The sequence below is a fragment of the Erinaceus europaeus genome, chromosome 20 (genome assembly GCF_950295315.1).
Source record: "Erinaceus europaeus chromosome 20, mEriEur2.1, whole genome shotgun sequence".
NCBI classification, from domain to species: domain Eukaryota; kingdom Metazoa; phylum Chordata; class Mammalia; order Eulipotyphla; family Erinaceidae; genus Erinaceus; species Erinaceus europaeus.
The window spans coordinates 47,006,289-47,026,223 of record NC_080181.1 but is presented as its reverse complement, the minus strand read 5'-3'; the positions used below and the strand labels follow the sequence as shown (position 1 = coordinate 47,026,223).

Sequence of the window (19,935 nt, the reverse complement as noted above, 5' to 3'; positions counted from 1 at the left end):
TGTTAACAGGGAGTTGTGCCACCACCCACTATGATCTAATCTTACTTATTTATTGCCACCAGAGTTATTGCTGGGGCTTGGTGCCAGCACTGAGAATCACTGGGAAATATATATATATATATATATATATATATATATATATGTATATATATATATATATATTCCACAGGACAAAGAGAAATTGAGAAGGGAGGGGGAGACAGAGAAAGAAAGAAAGGCCCCTGCAGACCTGCTTCACCACTCCTGCAGCTTCACCCCTGCAGGTGGGGAATAAGGGGTTCAAACCTGGGTGTCCTTGAGCATGTGTGTACTCAAGTGGGTGCACCACTACCTAACCCCCATCTCATTTTAGAAGGCTGTCATCACCCCTACATGAACTCGGCTATCAATTAGCAATCACATCCATCCCTAAGCCAGTAGTAACCACTTTATGTCATTAAGAGATCTGCTTTTTCTAGGCAGTTTACATGAAGGGCTTTTTTCTTTTTTCCCTTATATGTGACAGGACAGAGAGACTAAGAGGGCCGTGGGGAATATATATATATATATATATATATATATATATATATATATATATATAGAGAGAGAGAGAGAGAGAGAGAGAGAGAGAGAGAGACTTGCAGCATGGCTTCACCACGAATGAAGCGTCCCTCCTACAGATGAGGACTTGGGGGGGAGTGGTTGAACCTGGGTCTTTGCACATAGTAACATGTGTGCTCAACCAACTGCGTCACCACCTAGGCCCCCAGTGAAGGCTTCTTCTCAAGGTGTTAACCATATAGCAGTGTATTGGTCAGTACTTGGCTCTTTGTTGTGGCTGAATAACAGTTCATTGTGTGGATATGGATATATATCACATCCCACCCACTCATGAACTGATAAGCACCTGGGCTATCTCCTCTTTGGTGTTCATGTTAATCATGCCACTAGGCCAGCCATGCCTAAGCATTTGGATGCTGTAGACTTTACTTCTCTTGGGAAAATACTCAAGAGTGGAATTGCTAGGCCTTATGGCAGCTCTGTGTTTAACATGTGCAAGAACTCCCAAGCCATGTTGACAAAATGAAAGCATCATTTTACATCACCACCCAGCTCCCCTCCCCAGCAATGCAGGAGGATTCCAGTTTCTCTACAGCCTCACGGACTCTTGCTATTGTTTGTTAATATTCTTTTTTTTTCTTTTTACTTGAAACTAACTAAGAGAGTATGAAGTGGCATCTCATGTGGTTGTTGTGGTTTGCATTTTTGCATAGTTAAGTCAACCATATTGTCTTAAACTTGTTGGTCAGTCATATATCTCCTGGGGTAAGAAATGTCTATTCAATTTTTTTGCCCACTTCTCAGTAAGACAGTCTTTTTTTTTCCTTATTGAGTTATACATAGTCATTGCATTGTGAATACAAGTCCACTATCAAACACAGGATTGGTCTTTTTTTTTTTCCCCTTCCTATTCTGTGAGTTGTGTTTTCACTTTCTTTTTCAAACAACTGGTGTTAAGAAAATGTTTTGGAAGTCTGTTGTCTCTGAGGAAACTTTTAACTTTCTGCACATAGTACTTTTGAATAATGGGACAAGCAAGTCTGAAACAATTCCCATTGTCTTGGCCTTTCCATAATTTCTCTAGGACTATTTTTAACTTGCTGTTTTCAAATGATGTGGGTCTGCTGGCTTGCCATGTTTTTTTTTTTTTCCACCAGGGTTATTGCTGGGGCTCAGTGCCTGCACCATGAATCCACTGCTCCTGGAGGCTATTTTTTTCCCTTTTTGTTGCCCCTTTTTTTTAAATCTTTGTTGTGGTTGTTATTATTGTTGTTGTTACTGATGTCTTCATTGTTGGATAGGAAAGAGAGAAATGGAGAGAGAAGGGGAAGGGGGATAGAACGATAGACACCTGCAGACCTGCTTCACCACCTGTGAAGCGACTCCCCTGAAGGTGGAGAGCTGGGAGCTCGAACCAGGATCTTTACTCTGGTCCTTGCACTTTGTGCCACATGCGCTTAACCCGCTGTGCTACCACCCAACTCCCAGCTTGCCATAGTTTAATATGGAAGTAATGAAGGTGAGAATTTTCTGCAAGGCAACAAAAATACATAGTAAAGGACTAATTCTCTTTTTATTTTTTTTTCTTGAGGGTTTCCTGGGCCATTTTATGATTTTCTGTTCCTGTTACAATTGTTCTCAAGGAAATATTCTGGGAGTCTGAGAAGAAACCAAATGATGTTTCTGCCACTGACATGATATGGAAGCTTTAGATTTTTAAGATTTTAGGCTGTCAGTATAGTTCACGAAAGCGCTTCAAGAGAGAGAAAGTAAGACAAATTGAGAGCAAAACTGAGCTAACAGAAAGCAGGCTAGAAGCCAGGAAAGGATGAGGGCCTTCTTGGGGGAGGGGAGGAGGATCCCAAAGAAGACACTCTTAGGGCAATGACCACCCACAGTCCTGAGGAGTCATCTTTGATAGGTAGGTGTGTGTGTGTGTGTGTGTGTGTGTGTGTGTGTGAGAGAGAGAGAGAGAGAGAGAGAGAGAGAGAGAGAGAGAGGGAGAAAGAAGAAGAAGGAGGAGGAGGAGATGGGGGAGGGGGAAGGGGAAGGAGGAGAAGAAGAAGAAGAAGAAGAATGAGGAGGAGGAGGAGGAGGAGGAAGAGGAGGAGAAGAGAGGGGGGCAAGGAGTTGTTTTAGTTGATGGAGATGGAGGTATTATTTCCCAATATATTTTTTTCTGGTCTTTTCCACCTCTCTACCGAGCCCAGTCTTCGTAAACATACCTGTCTGCCCAATTCTTCCCAGCTCAGAGAATATAGGGACATGCTTGTTATCAGGATTTTAGCATGTTTTCATTTTTATTTACTGATTTTGTACAGAAAGCCTGAAGCCCTGCCTCCTGCTTCAAGCTCTCTCCTGCACATGTGTGTGGACTGTATGCACTCAATCTCTCATTTGCATAATGGCCCTGATCTCCCCCTCTGGAAATGAAATTCCATTCTGGCCTTTGGAACTTCGCATACTTAGTTGATGACATAGGCTATGGGAATGTTAAATCCAAAACTCGGTGTGGATTGTCATGGACAGTTTGGGACTTGTCTCAAGCTCCCACTTCAGGGGAAGGCTGGCTGCAGAGCCTGTGGGCTGGCCTTGCCCAGTTATTGTAGAAATAGGAGCCGGCTGTTTTGTGGCAAGCTGGCTTCTAGGCACCAGATCACTGCCAGCAGGCACGTTCTCTGCATTTACACAAATGATGCACTCCACACTCTTAGCTTCTTGTTGTTAAGCACAATTATTTGCCCATATATATATATATATATATATATATATATATATTGCCACCAGAGTTATCATTGGGCCTCTGCATTCCACAGCTCCTGGTGGACCTGACTTTCAAGTTTCAGCAAGAGTGTGAGAGGGGCAAGGAGGAGGAGAAACACTGCAGCACTGCTTCGCCACTCCTGAAGCTTTCTCTGTGTAGGTGCTCCCCTGTGACGGCTGAGGTCTCCAACCCAGGTCCTTCTGCATGGCAAAGAGTGTGCTCTAGCAGGTGAGCGATCTCCTAACCCTCAGAATATTTTTTTAACCAATTCTTATCTCACAACTTGTGTTTCTACCCTCCCAAATTACTCTGAACTATTTTTTTCTTATAATTTGTTGTCTCACGCAATTATACGAAGCATATTCTCATAAATCCCTTCACCCGGCGCACACTGTTTTGTGTATGCTGGAAGTCGGTGTGTTTGCATACATTGCTACAAAACCCTTGTTGACAAACCCTGCTTAATGTTAGTTTCAATTACAAATGGCAAATTTAATTCAATGTTATTCACACGTCAAGATATTTAAGTAGCTTTAAAAAAGAAAAATCTTTAAATGCCAACTGGAATCTTTTTGGAGCAAAATGTCATCTTAATGAGAATTTAGGATGCAGCAATGGTGGAAGATGTCAGGGTACTTTTCAGTGGGGGGTTTGATTTGTCTAGAGCTAGTGGAGGTCGAAGGCCCTGACCTCTGGAACATCCTGGAATGCTGCTGTAGAAACAGACATGTCATTATTTCTGTTCATTTCCCCTCTCTTCTTTCTTCCATTTCATATTATTTTTATTTATTTTATTTCCTAGCAGGACTATCACTGAGGTTCTGTGTCTGTATGACTCCACCACTCCCAGTGAGCTTATTTTTTACTTACAGTTCCTTGTTTATAGATCTTGCCTTGTATTATGTATTTATTTATTTATTTTGCCTCAGGATTATTGCTGGGAATCGGTGCCTACACTACAAATCCACTGCTCCTGGGGGCCATTTTTCCATTGTTGTTGCTGTTATTGTTGTTGTTGCTGCTGCTGTTGTTGTTGGATAAGAAAGAGAAAATGGAGAGAGGAAGGGAAGACAGAGAAGTGGAGAGAAAGACAGACACCTGCAGACCTGCTTCACCGCTTGTGAAGCAACCCCCCTGTAGGTGAGGGGCTGGGGGCTGAACCAGGATCTTCGTGCCATTACTTGAATTTTGCACAATGTGCACTTAACTCCATGTGCTATCACCTGGCCCCACCTTTTTATTTTTAAATATATTTTTATTTATTATTGGATAGAGACAGAGAAATTGAGAGGGGAGGAGGAGGTAGAGAGGGAAAGAGCTAGAGAGACACCTACAACCCTGTCTCACCACTTGTAAAGGTGGGGGCCAGGGCTTGAACCTGAGTCTTTGTATATTGTAATGTGTGTGCTTAATCAGGTGCACCGCCACCTGGCTCCTGGACGCTTATTTTTCAGAGGGTGGAAGCCCCAGAGAAGGAGAAAGTGATAGAGAGGGAGAGAGAGAACCTTAAAGATGAGGAGAGACAGACAGAAGAGAGATAGCACAGCACTGCTCCACTGCTCATGAAGCTTGCCCTGCAGGGAGGTGTGCACTGAAAACTTTACCAGGTGAGATATCTCCCAGCTCTGCCCTGCTCTTCCTGTGTGAGTTCAGTGGGGAGGGTTCAGGATCAATGTGAGTCATAAACTTCAGGACAATCTGGGGACAAGAGGATGCTAAGAAAAGGAAGCTAAGGGTCAAGGGAGGTGACTCAGTGACAGCAAATGTCTTTGCATGTGTGAAGTCCTAGGTTCCATTCCAAACACTGCATAACAGCAAAAAGACGACCAAGACAAAGCAAATATAAGCATCGCAAGTGGCAGAAAATACCTTGGTCTCTCTCACCCAATAAAACAAGTGAAGCTGATGGAACTGAGTGTGGCTGATGGCTCCTTTCAGCAAAGTAAGGTGGCTCAGGCTGGCACTTCCCACAGGGGAGGGTCCACATACAAGAGGACAGGGGATGGACTTGCTGAGGCCAGCCAGAAGACAGCAGGGCCAGAGGCACCCAATTCCACATCCTCTCTCTGATATCTTGCCAGCAACCAGGGCTTCCAGAAATTTCCAATTACCATAGAACAGAACAGCAGAGCCCAAACCAAAACAAAGCCCACTTACAGCTTAACATCTGGAGAGAGCTGGCTCCTTCCCAGCTGGGTCTGGACCTTCTTAAAGCGTGGATAAGTCCTCTGAGTGGCAGGGGTGAACTGTTCCAGTCTCTCTGTCATCCACCCTAAGGAGACTTCAGTGCTTGCTCTTGGTGAAGCGAAAAGCAGAAACATATGGCAAAGAGGCTGAAAGTGTGCAATCCAGTTCCAGATAGAACACAACACAGAGAAAGGAAATACTGTGCTATCCTCACTTCCTTTAAATAGTTCCATCTCCATAGCCCCCATTTAAACTCACACACACGTGTGCGCACGCGCACACACACACACACACACACACACACATATACACACACACACACACACACGGAGGGAACCAAACTCTCAGAGTCTGAAAGCTTTGGAGTGTTATCTGACCAGCCCTGCTGTTGGCTTCCACTCTAATGTCAACCCACTGTTCCTGCTTCACCAGGGTATCTCAAAGACAATAAATATCTTGCAGCCCTGCCTCTCCCCTCGCCTTATGTAATTCCCTGGCAAACCAGCTTTCTCAATGTGTCTATTGAGTGCCTGTTGTATCATTTAGATTCTAAGTCCATCTGGTAATGACTGTATCTTTTCTGTACACAATGTATTCAGTTACCCTTAAACAATAATAGCTATTTAATAACAGCAACATGTGTGGGTCTCAGGGGAGGTAGGACTCATTTGAGGACAGCTGATGGCTAGAAGGAGTAAGGTTGGAACTATTCTCTGAGGTCTTTGCAGTTTTTCCCAAGCACCAGTTTGAAGCCCAACGATTCCACCACTCCTACCTCCACCCTGTGTCCAGAGCTCTGAGGGGAAAAAAAAAATCAAAATGCCTTCTGAGTCCTTAATAAAATAAAGATTTGCCTTTTAAGTATGAGAAGACATGGAGTTTCTTTGATTCTGGCTGCTGGTAAGGAGCCAGAGAAGTTGAGAATAACCCCATCAACACCTGACCACCTCATTTAGAAGTACCTTGGGGTAACTGTTCTTTGCATTCTTCCCTGTGTCCAGTGGGATTTTTAGGGTCCACAACTCTGAAAGGTGAAATTTTCTTTTCTTTTTTTTTAGGTGAACTTTTCTTTCTTCAAATGATTTTATTTCATGGGGAGGGAAGGGAGGAGGTACCAAGGCGCTATTGCAACATACATGGTGCTGGGCATCAAACGGTGGGCCATGAGACCCACATGCAAGCCCTGGGCTCTATCTGCTGAGCTACCTTCTCAGCTACAAAAACAAACTTTTCTTATATTTCCCCATGAAGAAAGGGAGGCACCTTCTTGTTGCTTGATGCGGCAGTGGCGAGACAGAAAAAAGGAGGTTTGGAGCAGAAAGGGAACACAATCTTTTATTCGCACGGGGACCTCAGGGAACACGGCAGTTCGGGCCACGTGGAGGCAGCCTAGAATGGCTGTCCCCTGCTACTTCTGCACCCTTCCGCCACAGGCAAGAGAGAGTGAGGGGCAGAAGAAGAAGGGCTTTTATGGGAATAGCTCTCATGAGAATGAGAAGGGGGAGGAGTAACCATAGCACTCCAGGGTAGGATAATAACTTACACAGGAATGGGAAGGGGGAGGGGTAACCAAAGCACTCCAACTATGGGGGGGGGGATTGACAATGCCCTGAGGGCACAGCATGGCGGAACAGGGGCTCCAAGGATGTCCCAACTAGCAATAGCCTGTGGGGACAAGATGGCAGATGTGACTGTATCTGCACAATTTCCCAGCACCTTCTGGTGGAAAAATTGATGAAAGGTCAATGTTCAAGTGTCGCTTGGAGTAAAGCCGCCATGGAGCAACTTGAAGATGAGGTAGGGTGAACTTTTCCAGAATTTTTATCAATCACCTCCAAACAGAGAGAAAAGGCCCCAACTATGGTCCAAAACTAGAAGTACTAGCTTCTGTGGAGTTGACTAGATCTTCAGAATCACACATTTTCAGCAAATTGGGAACAAACTGGCAGTGTCCTGCTATCCCAGAAGTACATGTGAATGTTAGCCATTAGTGGAGCAATGCTCTGGGTAGGTGACACCCCCTCACATACACACACCCTCACATGCCAATCATCTGGGAGTCTTTCCAAGGGATTAGGTTCCTTCCTGTCCCTCTAAGTGGCTCCATATTGTTTATGAACCATTGGTTTACAATAAAGAACACTCTGAAGACAAGTTGGCAAATCATCCAACTCTTTTTCTCTTAGCTTTTTTTTTTTTTAATTACCACCAGGGTTATTGCTGGGGCTAAGTGTAGGCACTACAAATCCACCTCTCCTATAGGCCACTCCCCCACTTTTTTGTCTTTCATTCTATTTTATTTGATAGGACAGAGAAATTGAAAGTGGAAGGGGAGATAGAGGGAGAAAGGAAGACACCTGCTGACCTGCTTCACTGCTCATGAAGCATCCTCTCTACATGTGGTGACTGGGGGCTCGAAACCAGGTCCCTGTGAATGGTAATGTGTATGCTCTACCAGATGTGCCACTGCCCAGCCCCCTCTTTTAGGTTCTTAAAAGATGTGTGAATTTGGGGGTCAGGCAGTAGCACATGGGTTAAGTGCACAATGGCATGAAGCTCAAGCTCCAGTGTAAGGATCTCAGTTCGAGCCCCTGGCTCCCCACCTGCTAGGGGGTCGCTTCACAGGCAGTGAAGCAGGTCTGCAGGTGTCTACCTTTCTCCCCCCCCATCTCCCCTCCTCTCTCAATTTCTCTCTGTCCTATCCAACAACAACAGCAATGACAACAATAATAATGACAACAACAAGGGCAACAAAATGGGAAAAATGGCCTCCAGGAGCAGTGGATTTGTAGTGCAGGCACTGAGCCCCAGTAATAAACTTGGAGGGGAAAAAAAAGATGTGTGAATTTGAGACAACTGTGTGCGGATTTCTTGGTTGGTAAGCTGGGGGTGATAATCATAGTTATCTCATAAAGTGATTGTGAAACTTGAAAGAGATAGTGCTGGTCAACTTTGAAGCACTCTAAGTCCTCAGTAAACAACACCTGTTGTTTTTTAAGCAGAACTGGAGACCCTGGAGACCTCTTGCCCATCAGAAGGATAACCTAAACCCTGGTCCATGCTGGTGTTAGCAAGGAAGGCCAAGGTGAGCTGCATGCATAGGGATTTCCTTAGCTCTGGAGTACCAGTGTGAAGCTGGCACACCCTGGGGGTCTTCCGATAGTTTAGCAGATTCTTTTTACCTAATAATTGATGCTAGGAGTAATAAAACCTCACCAAATAAACCTGCTGGAAAGGGGAGGGAAGCAAAATCTCATAGCAGAGAGTGGGAGAAGCAAGTTTAGCTGAATTCAGTACCAAAACCACAAACAAACATCGATGTGACATGAACTATCTAGGTTATAATGACAACCATGAACAGATTGGCAGAATAAAGCAGGACTCAGCTGCTGTTCCCTGCAGAGGGAGTTTGCCAAGACTGCTCTAAAATGATCAGGTGATTTGATTCTTCTAGAAATCAGGGTTGTCTTTTGTGTGGTTTTTGTTTGTTTGCTTGTTTTATTATTTATTTATTTATTTACCTCCAGGGTTAATGCTGGGGTTCAGTGCCTACACTACGAATCCACTGCTCCTGTGGCTTTTTTTTTTTGGATAGGACAGAGAGAAGTTGAGAGGGGAAGGGAAGATAGAGAGATAGAAAGGAGGAGAGAAAGATAAGACACCTGCAGACCTGCTTCACCACCTGTGAAACGACCCTCCTGCAGGTGGGGATCCAGGGGCTTGAACTGGGATCCTTGCATGGGTCCTTAGACTCCATACTATACGTGCTTAACCTGGTGTGCTACTGCCTGTCCCCCTTTGTTTGTTTTATTTTAAATGATTTATACCTTCACTTTGTGACTGACTTGTTTTTGTTTGCCTTGTCTTGCCAGGCAAGATGGGAGATAGTATCATAGGGACAGGTGTGGACTCCTGTTATTTTCTCTTATCTTACTGTCAGGGTTTCACCACTGTGTAGACTTTCAGGCAGAGAGGCAGGGACAGAGGGAAAGAGGCACAGCACCAAAGCTTTCTCCACCATGGTAGGCGCAGGCTTGAGTCTGGGTTCTAGGCACGGCAGGGCAGCATGCTATTCAGGTGATCTAATTTGCCAGCCTGATGTTACTCTTACATCTGGAAGGATGATCAGTTGAGTATAAATATGCTAAGTGGTTTGTTCATTAGGCAAATTTCCAAGCTGCAATGGCTTTACTTTTCTCTGCAACCTTTTAAGTCTTAGTCCTTGGACAGACCAATAAATGTTCCAATAGGAGGGTCTTGTGCTTTAATTTTTAAAAACATGCCATCAGATTTGTCAGAAATAACATCGTAGTCTTGGCCTCCTTCTTCAAAAATAATTCATGTTGTTTTCCTCAGACTGTTAGGTCTGAAAGCAACCTTGGAAGGCAGGTTTCAAGTCTCTTATTTCCCGAAAGGAGAAACTGAGGCAAGGGCAAGGGGAATGTCTTTCCAGAGGTCATTGAGTTGACATGACCAGAAGCCAGTCCTTTGTTCCATAGCAACTATTTTAATCAGGTCCCTTCTCTAAGCAGATAAGAGAGTTAACATCTGGGAGTCGGGCGGTAGTGCAGCGGGTTAAGCACACATGGCGCAAAGCACAAGGGGCGTAAGGATCCTGGTTCGAGCCCCTGACTCCCCACCTGCAGGAGGTCACTTCGCAAGCTGTGAAGCAGGTCTGCAGGTGTCTATCTTTCTCTCCTCCTCTCTGTCTTCCCCTCTCTCCATTTCTCTCTGTCCTATCCAAAAACAACAGCTATGACACAATAACAACTATAACAAACACAACAACAAGGACAACAAAATGGGAAAAATAAGCCTCCAGGAGCAGTGGGTTCATAGTGTAGGCACCGAGCCCCAGCAATAACCCTGGAGGCAGAGAGAGAGAGAGAGAGAGAGAGAGGGAGAGAGAGAGAGTTAACATCTCTTGCAAACTTGTCCACAAAGATCTGGGCCACCCTCTCCTCCAATAACTATCCCCTCAACAGCAAAAAAAGGTGGCCTTACATCCTGGGCTCTCTTTGACAAGGTAGTGTGAATCAGTGGCCTTGGAGATACAGTAGCTAAACAGACTTGTGGGGTGAAGATAAGGGGACAAGGCAGGCCTTCTGTGAGATAAAAGCAAGAGAAAGAACAGGCGGAAATGATAGGGAATCATACTCCAGAGAGCCAGGAATTGGACAAGTTCTGGCATTGGAGATGGATGAGAACTTTTTAGGGTGTTAGGAGCCTAGGTGTTAGACTGAGACACAGTGAGCATTAGACCTGAGATAATGAGAGAGATCCTTCTTCCTGGAGCAGGTGATACCAGCTTCTGCTGGAGAACAGTCCATTGGACACCATCCCAACATGGACAGGAAGCAGCACAAGATCTAAGGAGTTTAACTTGGGTAGAGCTTGAAGAAACCATATTAAGTGAGGTAAGTCAGAAAGAGAAAAATGAATATGGGATGATCTCACTTATGGGAAGAACTTAAGAAACAAGTACAGAAATGGGGAACAAAGTGAAATTTGAACTGGCAGTGTATTGCACCAAAGCAAAGGACTCTGGGAAAGAAGGGCTGAAATGGGGCTGGGGGAGAGGAGCTTTCTGATAGATGATGATGAACCTAATTTAGTAGTGAGAGTGTTTGCAGACATCTGTCTTGGGGAGGTGAGAAATTGTACCCATATGCAAACAACTGTTCTGTAAACCATTCAACTCCTAATTAAAAATAAATAAGTAAATAAAGGAAAAAGATTTAAAAAGAAAAGAATTAAGGAAGCTTAGAGCTCTTCCAACACTATTTCCTCAGACCTGCCAGCTCGGGGTGAAATAAAGAAGCAATGGTGCCTAGTGGATGCTAAGGAGGAAACTGTATTTGAGGTGTAGGCAGACTTTTTTTTTCCTTTAGTCACCAGGGTTATCACTGGAGCTTCACACCTACATGACTCCTCTGCTCCCAGCAGGCTCCTCCCACCCTAACCCCCCTCCTTTGTTGTAATTTTTTCCCCTTAAGAAAAGAGGGAGAGACAAGTGGGGAAATAGCTCAGTCTACCAGAGTAACAACTTGTATGCCTCAAGCCCAAGAGGTCCCAGGCTTAATACCCAGGACAACCTTAAGCTAGAACTGAGTAATGCTCTGTTCCCCTCTCCTTCTTCTTTTTCTTCTCCTCCTTTTCCTCTCCCTTCATTTTTTTCCTTTTTTCTTGAATTGTCATCAGGACTATCACTGGGAGCTCGGTGCCTACATGATAAATCCACTGCTCCTGGGGACCTACTATATATTTATATCAGAGAGAAATTGAGAAGGGAACAAAAAGGGAGAGAGAGAGACACCCCTGCAGCACTGCTCATGAAGCTTCCCCCACTGCAGGTGGGGACCAGGGACTTGAACCTAGATCTCTGTGCACGGTAACAAAGGCTTTCAGCCAAGTGAGACATTGCCTACTCCCCTCTTTCTTTCTTAAAATAAATAAATAAATAAATAAATACCCACTTGCATGAGGGGAAGCTTCACAAATGGTGAAGCAGGTCTGCAGGTGTCTGTCTTTTACTCTCCCTCCCTATTTCCCCCTCCTCTTTCAATTTCTCTCTGTCCTATCCAATAAAATGAAAAAATGGCAAAAAATAATAATAAATAAATCTTTAAAAAATAGGGAGCAAGAGACAGAAATTGAGGGACACTGTAGCATCTATCTACTGCTTGTGAAGCTTCCCCCATGCACACATGCAGATACTCCCATGTGATGACTGGGAGCTGGAGCCAGGGTCTTTGGAACACCTGGTGTTTACTTAGATTTAAGAAGCACAGTGCTAGAACTGGGCAACTTTGTAGGGGATTTTTTTGTTTACTCTTGTTTTCATTTTTAACAATTTTATCAATATTTTGAGTTATCATTATTTCAAATATTTATTAATTTTTTAATGAAGGGGGGAAAGAGAACCAGAGCATCACTCTGGTACATCTGATGCTGGGGGTGGAACTCTGGACCACATGCTTGTAAATCCATCAATCTAGCCACTGTAACACCCAGACTGCTATTTTAAAGAAGTATTTTATTCTTTTTTTTTTTTTTCCTCCAGGAGCTTTTTTTTTTTTTTCCTGCTGGAGCTCAGTACCTGTGCCATGAATCTACTGCTCCTGGAGGCCATTTTTCCCCCTTTTGTTGCCCTTGTTGTAGCCTTGTGGTTATTGTTGTTGTTGATGTCATTCATTGTTGGATAGGACAGAGAGAAATCAAAAGAGGAGGGGAAGACAGAAAGGGGGAGAGAAAGATAGACACCTGCAGACCTGTTCCACCGCCTGTGAAGCGACACCCCTGCAGGTAGGGAGCCGGGGGCTCGAACAGGGAACCTCTAGAACAGGGAACCTTACATCGGTCCTTGCGTTTACCGCCATGTGAGCTTAACCTGCTGCGCTACCATCCGACACCCAAAAAGTATTTTATTCTAATGAAAGAAAAGCCAAAGCACTGCTTAGCTCTGACTTACTATAGTACTAGGAATTGAACCTGGGACCTCAAAACCTCAGGCATGAAAGTCCTTTGTAGAATTATTATGCTGTCTCTCCAGCCAGCTGCTTATTATTATTATTATTGTTTTAATATTTTATTTTTCCTTTTTTGTTCCCCTTGTTGTTTTTTAGCATTGTTGTAGTTATTATTATTGTTGTTATTGATATTGTTGTTGTCAGATAGGACAGAGAGAAATGGAGAAAGAAGGGAAGACAGAGAGGGGGAGAGACAGACAGACACTTGCAGACCTGCTTCACCGCCTGTAAAGCGACTCCCCTGCAGGTGGGGAGCAGGGGGCTTGAACTGGGATCCTTAAGCTGGTCCTCGAGTTTCACGCCATGTATGCTACAGCCTGACCCCGTATTATTATTATTATTATTATTATTATTATTATTATTTTAACTGACCATGTGTAGAAGAAAGATTGAGGGAGACCAGAGCACTGTTACACCATTTTATGGGATGCTGAGGATTGAGCCCAGGACCTCATGAGTGCAAGGCATGTGCTCTCTTGCCTACCCCCCCCCCCCCCCGCAGCTCCCTTGATTTTATTTTTCACAAACAAAACCCACTACCTTTTCTTACATCCCCTTCCACTTTTTCTTATACCTCCACTCTCTTCTCCTCAGTTAACCTACATTCTATTATTTATGTTAATGGGTTTTTTTTTTGGTTTTGCTTTGCCTCTTCATCAGTTTCATAGTCTTATAACTCACACGTGGGTGATATCATGAAATATTTGCCTTTTCTCTTCTGTCTTATTTCCTTTTACATAATCCGAGTCCCTTCCATTTTTCTGAAAATGGTAACATTTCATCTTTTTACAGCAGAGTAGGACTCTGTTGTGTACATGCACCACATTTTCTTTATCCAGTCATCTGTTGTTGGGTACTTCTGTTGTTTCCATGTCTGAGCTATTGTAAACAGCCCCACAACAAACAATGGGGTGGGTAGAACTTCTTGCATTACTGTTGTCACAGTCTTCAAATGCAGACCCAGAAGTGGGATTGCTGGATCATATGGTGGCTCTATGTTTAGCCTTCTAAGGAAGCTCCATATTGTTTTCTAAAATGGCTGTGCTGGTTTACATTCCCCAAGACACCATTTTTTAAGAAAAATTAAATGTTTATTTTGAGATAATTGTAGATTCACACACAGTCGTAAAGATGAATACAGAGAATCTCCCGGTACCCTCCATTGTGATTCCTTCATTGGCAGCAACCTGACAAATTACAGTTCAATATCCCAACCAGGCAGCTGGCACTCTACAAAGCACAGACCTTGTTGACATTTCCAGAGCTTTACTTGTACTCATTAGTATGGATGTATATTTAATTCTATGCAAATGTGTTACCTGGGTACCTTCAGAGTATCCATCCCCTCAGTCAAGGTAGAGAATCTTCCCTCACCATAAGGATCTACCAATTGGCATGTTTAAGTCATGTCTTCCCTTGGGCCCTCTCTCTTTTCCTTAACCCCTGGCAATCACCAGTCTAGTCTCAACTTCCATAATTTTGTCATCTTGAGAGTATCATAGAAATGGAATAAGATAGATTATGGATGTCTGGCATTGGCTTTTCCATTCAGCATAATCTGGGATCTATTTAAATCATTTTTGCATGTATCCATAGTTTCTTGCTTTGCTGAGTAGTCCTCATGGAAATACTGCCACTCTATCTATTTACCTACAATTGATACAGTTCTTTTTTTCCCCCAGAGAGTTATGCTGAATTAAAAAAAATTGAACGAAGTTTTGAAATTCTTATAGAAAATTTTGCAGGGGGGAGAATGGGAGAAGTGGTACAGGGGAGATTTTCTAACACTATTCCTGGTGCCTGCACTACTAATCCACTGCTTATGCAGCCATTTGCCTTTTTTTTTCAATTTTTTTTTTTTTTTGATAAGACAGAAAGACATCAAGAGGGGAGGGGAAGATACAGAGGAAGAGAGAAAGACACCTGCAGACCTGCTACATCACTTATGAAGCGACCCCCTCTGCAAGTGGGGAGCTGGGGCTCAAACAGGGATCCTTAGGCAGGGCCCTTGGTTCATACTATGTGTGCTTAACCTGGTGTGCCACCACCCAGCCCCCTAACACTATTCTTTAAAAAAACATTTAATTGATTTATTTTGGATAGTGACAGAGAGAAATTGAGAAAGGAAGGGGAAATAGAGAGGGAAAGAAAAAGCGAGACACCTGTAGCCCTGCTCCACCACACGTGATGTTTCCCCCTGGCAGGTGGGGACCAGGGGCTTGAACCTGGCATCTTTGCAGACTAGAATGTGTGCACTCAACCAAGTGCACCACCACCCAGACCCTTTAACACCATTATTTAATCAGCCTATGTGACAGATTCAGCCAATCTTCCAACAACTGCAGATGACTAGTTGAATAACTCTCATGAAGGAGACCAATCTTTTAAATAAATGAAACACCTCTTTTTTTTTTTTTTTTAGGTGATGTAGGGTTTTTCAGCTTTCTTACAGATGAATCAAATGTACTATGAGATCACTGCTTATTTTAACAGGAATTACACTTCCTCTGTTCATTAAAAAATAATGTAAAACCATCATTTAGATAATACAACCTCCAATTTCCCCACTTGTATTAATTTAAAATAAGTCATTCATTTTAGGCACACTGAAAATATTTTCTTAGCTAGTTCCCATAAGATCTAAAAGAAAAGCCACAGAAATAACAAATCAGTCTGATTTTAAATTCCCCTTAGTATTTCTGGAAAGAATTGTTAAAAAAAAATTCATATCCTAATACTCATGCCCCTTTGGCAGCTTTCTTTATTATGCTGACAAGACTCAATGTTTTCTTTAAGTTTCAACTTAAACTCCAACTGTCATAATGTCTAAACTGCCACAGTCTTAATCTCTTCTACGGTTACTGAACTTACCCACAATCTCCATCATTTTGGACGTTAACGTGGGGGTAGGCTCCTCTCTGTTCTTTTCAAGGAGGTGTAGGGAGTTCAATGTGCAGAGGCTACAATCACTCTTTTCCAGGGGTCAATGAGAACTTCCTGTTGAAGGTCGATGGTAACATCAGCCCCAGCAGCCTCTAGAGAGCACAACTTTTTCTCACATGTTCAAACTATCATGGCACAAGGGCCATCCTATGAGAGAGGACAAAATCAACATAGAGCATCAACTCTTGAAGTTTAAATGCAGAAACAACTGAGTGTTCCCCCTTCTGTTTTTGGAAGGGTTTCATTTGAATTTGCAAATCCTGGCCACTCAGATTCTTCCAGAGCAGTTTGATGAGATATTCTGGACTAATGGGCTTATTTTATTTTAATTGACTATACTCTTATTTTATATTTTATTTTTTTATTCATTCTTTTATTGGCACCAGGGTTATTGCTGGTGCTTGATGCCTACATGCAAATCCTTGGCTTCCTATGGCCACTTTTTCTTTTTATTTGATAGGACAGAGAGATTGAGAGGGGAAAGAGAAAGGGACATTTGAAGCACTTACTTCACCACTCCTGCAGATGGGGAGTGGGTCCTTGTTTACAGTAATGCATGCACTCAACCAGGTGTGCCAATGCTTGGCCAACTATTTTATTTAATTTAAAAATGTCATCACCCGTAAGATAGAGCATATGTTCACATGTATCCATAAATTAGGGCAAAATATGTACCTGAAAGCAAAAATACACAATAGTCTGTAGTGAGTCACTATCAAGTTCATAATGAAATAGTGTCTACTTAGACTTAGATACCCTCCTCACCTACTTCCTATTATAGTTCTCTCACTCACTGCAAAGCTAACCTTATCAAAGCAAGGACTGCAAAAGCTGAATAAAGGCAAGAGACTGGCATACTTTAACAATGACTCTTTAGTCACTATCAGGCCATTCCACCAGCTGGGGCCCTAATCGGGGAGTCTGAGATTCCCAAACAAACTTGATGGGTCTAGACCTCGAATAAATCCCCCTCTCCATTGTTACCAGTCATTTCTATCAGGAACAACAAAATAGACCCCTCTGTGGGCCCCCATAGGACCTTGCCTTCAACTCGGATCAACAATGGTAGAGAATGTTCTACCTCTGAAGGGAGGATGGACAATATACTCTATGCTACACCTAAGGAAGATGGGTCAATATTGGGGCAGCATGGAATGTTCCTACTCATGACCACAGAATGTGAGCTCAGATCTAGAGGGATGCAGAGGTCACATAGGCTCCTAAGCTAATTATGGGCCCCAGACCACATCAAATCGATGGGGTTTACAGTCAACAATATTTATACCCCTTTCCCATATTATGGAGCTACTCTCTTCCCTGATCCAGCTTTCTGGTCCTTTTCCCAGCCATGACATCATCTCCCCAGACAATAACTTGGGTCCACTGGCATATCAGATTTCAGGCTCAGGGGCAAAAGGAAAAGGAGAAAAAACAACAACAAAAACTAGTATAGCCACAGGCCCTTTGGAATTTAACTAAAATATGCCTACTAGCTATCTGCAAAATGGAGGGGCCCCCCCCCCAACACTTCATCTGCACTATTCCAGCCTTTAGGTCTATGATTGGTCAACAATTTGTTTGGCTTTGTATGTTAGCTCTCTTGTCAACCACCAGGTTCCAGATGCTAGCATGAGGCCAACTAAACTTCCCTGGACAGACAACCCCCCCTACCAATGTGTCCTGGAGTTCTGCTTCCCCAGAGCCCTTCCCCACTAGGGAAAGAGAGACAGGCTGGGAGTATGGATCGACCTGTCAACGCCCATGTTCAGTGGCGAAGTAATTACAGAAGCCAGACCTTCAACCTTCTGGATTCCACAATGACCTTGGGTCCATACTCCCAGAGGGTTAAAGAATAGGAAAGCTATCAGGAGAGGGGATGGGACAGGAAGTTCTGATGGTGGGAATTGTGCAAAGCTGTACCTCTCTTATCCTATGGCTTTGTCAATGTTTCCTTTTTATAAGTGAAAAATTAAAAAAATGTCATCACCAGGGGCTGGGCAACGGGTTAAATGCCCAAGGACCAGTGTAAGGATCCCAGTTCAAGCCCCTGGCTCCCCACCTGCAGGGGAAGTCACTTCACAAGTGGTGAAGCAGGTCTGCAGGTGTCTATCTTTCTCTCCCCCACTCTATCTTCCCCTCTTCTCTCCATTTCTCTCTGTCCTATCCAACAATAATGACATCAGTGGCAACAATAACGACAACAAGGGCAACAAAATGGGAAAAAATCTCCTCCAGGAGCAGTGGGTTTGTAGTGCAGGCACTGAGCTCCAGCGATAACCCTGGAAGAAAAAAAAAAAGATTTCAAGCATACATTACACTCAGTTCTATGCTAAACACAAATGTTCCCATTCCTGACAATAACTTGGATCCACCTACAAATCAGGTTCCAGGCTCAGGGAAAAAAAACAAAAACAATAAAAAAAAAACTAGTATAATCATGGGCCCTCTGGATATAACTAAAATAGGCCTACTAATTATCTACAAAATGGAGACCCCCCCCCAACTCTTCATCTGCACTATTCTAGCATTTAGGTTCATGATTAGTCAACAATTTGTCTGGCTTTATATGTTGACTCTCTTTTTAGCCATAAGGTTCCAGATGATACCATAATGCCAACCAGACATCCCTGGACAGATAATTCCACCAATGTGTCCTGGAACTCCGCTTCCCCAGAGCCAGCCTACCCCACTAGGGAAAGAGCAAGACAGGCTGGGAGTATGGATCAACCTGTCAACACACATGTTCAGTGGGGAAGCAATTACAGAAGCCAGACCTTCCACCCTCTGCATCCCACAATGACCCTGGGTCCATACTCCCAGAGGGATAAAGAATAGGGAAGCTATCAGGGGAGGAGATGGGATACGAAGTTCTGGTGGTGGGGACTGTATGGAGTTGTATCCCTCTTATCCTATGGTTTTGTCAGTGTTTCCTTTTTATAAATAAAAAAAGAAAAGAATAGTCTTGCTGATGCATCAGTATGAACAGACAGGTCCCAACACCTCTGGGGACAGCCTGGGTGGAGACACTCTGATTCTCTCATTTTCTGCACATTATGATGGTTTGCATCTTTATATATTAAGAAAAACAATTAGCTTGTTCTGTTTTTTTTTTTAATAATGAGGCCCTTCATTTGTCTATTTCTAATTTCTGTGCCTGCCTACTTTTGAGAGAATGTCAAGATAAAACATCAAAGCATCCAAACCACTGGACAAAGATAACCTGAAGCAGCGCAGCAGGTTGAGCGCACATGGCACAAAGTGGAAGGACCAGTGGAAGGACCCCAGTTTGAGCCCCCACCTTCCCACCTGCAGGGGATTTCACAAGCAGTGAAGCAAGTCTGCAGATGTCTATCTTTCTCTCCCCCTCTCTGTCTTTCCATCCTCTCTCGATTTCTCACTGACCTATCCAACAACAATGACAGCAATAATAACAACAATAAACAATACGGACAACAAAAGGTTAAACAAAAAATGCCTCCAGGAGCAGTGGATTCATAGTGCAGGCATGGAGCCCCAGCAATAACCCTGGAGGCAAAAAAAAAAAAAAAAAAGATAACCTGAAGGAAACAATTAAGCCTCTCCTGTAAAAACTTTTCCTAGGACTAAATACAAGTGGAAGTTGATCACACAGGTCTTTATAAAAAGATGACTGATCTACAGAACATTTTCAAATATTGTTTTACAAAGATAACAGTGTATTCAAATAAATCATTCTCAGAATCACCCTCTATAGAAGTCTTTGGTTTAGGGACTAGGCAGCTGAGAGCATATGCTATCAAGTTCAAGGACCGCAGTTCTAGCCCCTTAATCTCCACCTGTAGGGGAGAGAGCTTCATCAGTGCTGAAGCAGTGCTGCCAGTGTCTCACTTTCTCTCTGCCTATCTCCTTTTTCCCTCTCAATTTATCACTGCTTTATGAAGTGAAAGAAAGGAAGAAAGATAGAAAGAAAGGTCTGGTTTTTAAATTTATTTT

At 43.4% G+C, this 19,935-nt stretch overlaps 1 long non-coding RNA gene across 1 annotated transcript in view; it reads right to left on the bottom strand.

The window, feature by feature from the left end:
* Nucleotides 1-19,935, bottom strand: part of LOC132534855 (uncharacterized) — a 152,851-nt gene that overhangs the window by 20,782 nt on the left and 112,134 nt on the right. The window contains exons 2-3 of the long non-coding RNA XR_009546591.1: nt 15,892-16,110; nt 5,462-5,599 (exon numbers count right to left, since the gene is read on the bottom strand). This is a non-coding gene — a long non-coding RNA (uncharacterized LOC132534855). The remainder of the gene's footprint in view (nt 1-5,461; nt 5,600-15,891; nt 16,111-19,935) is intronic.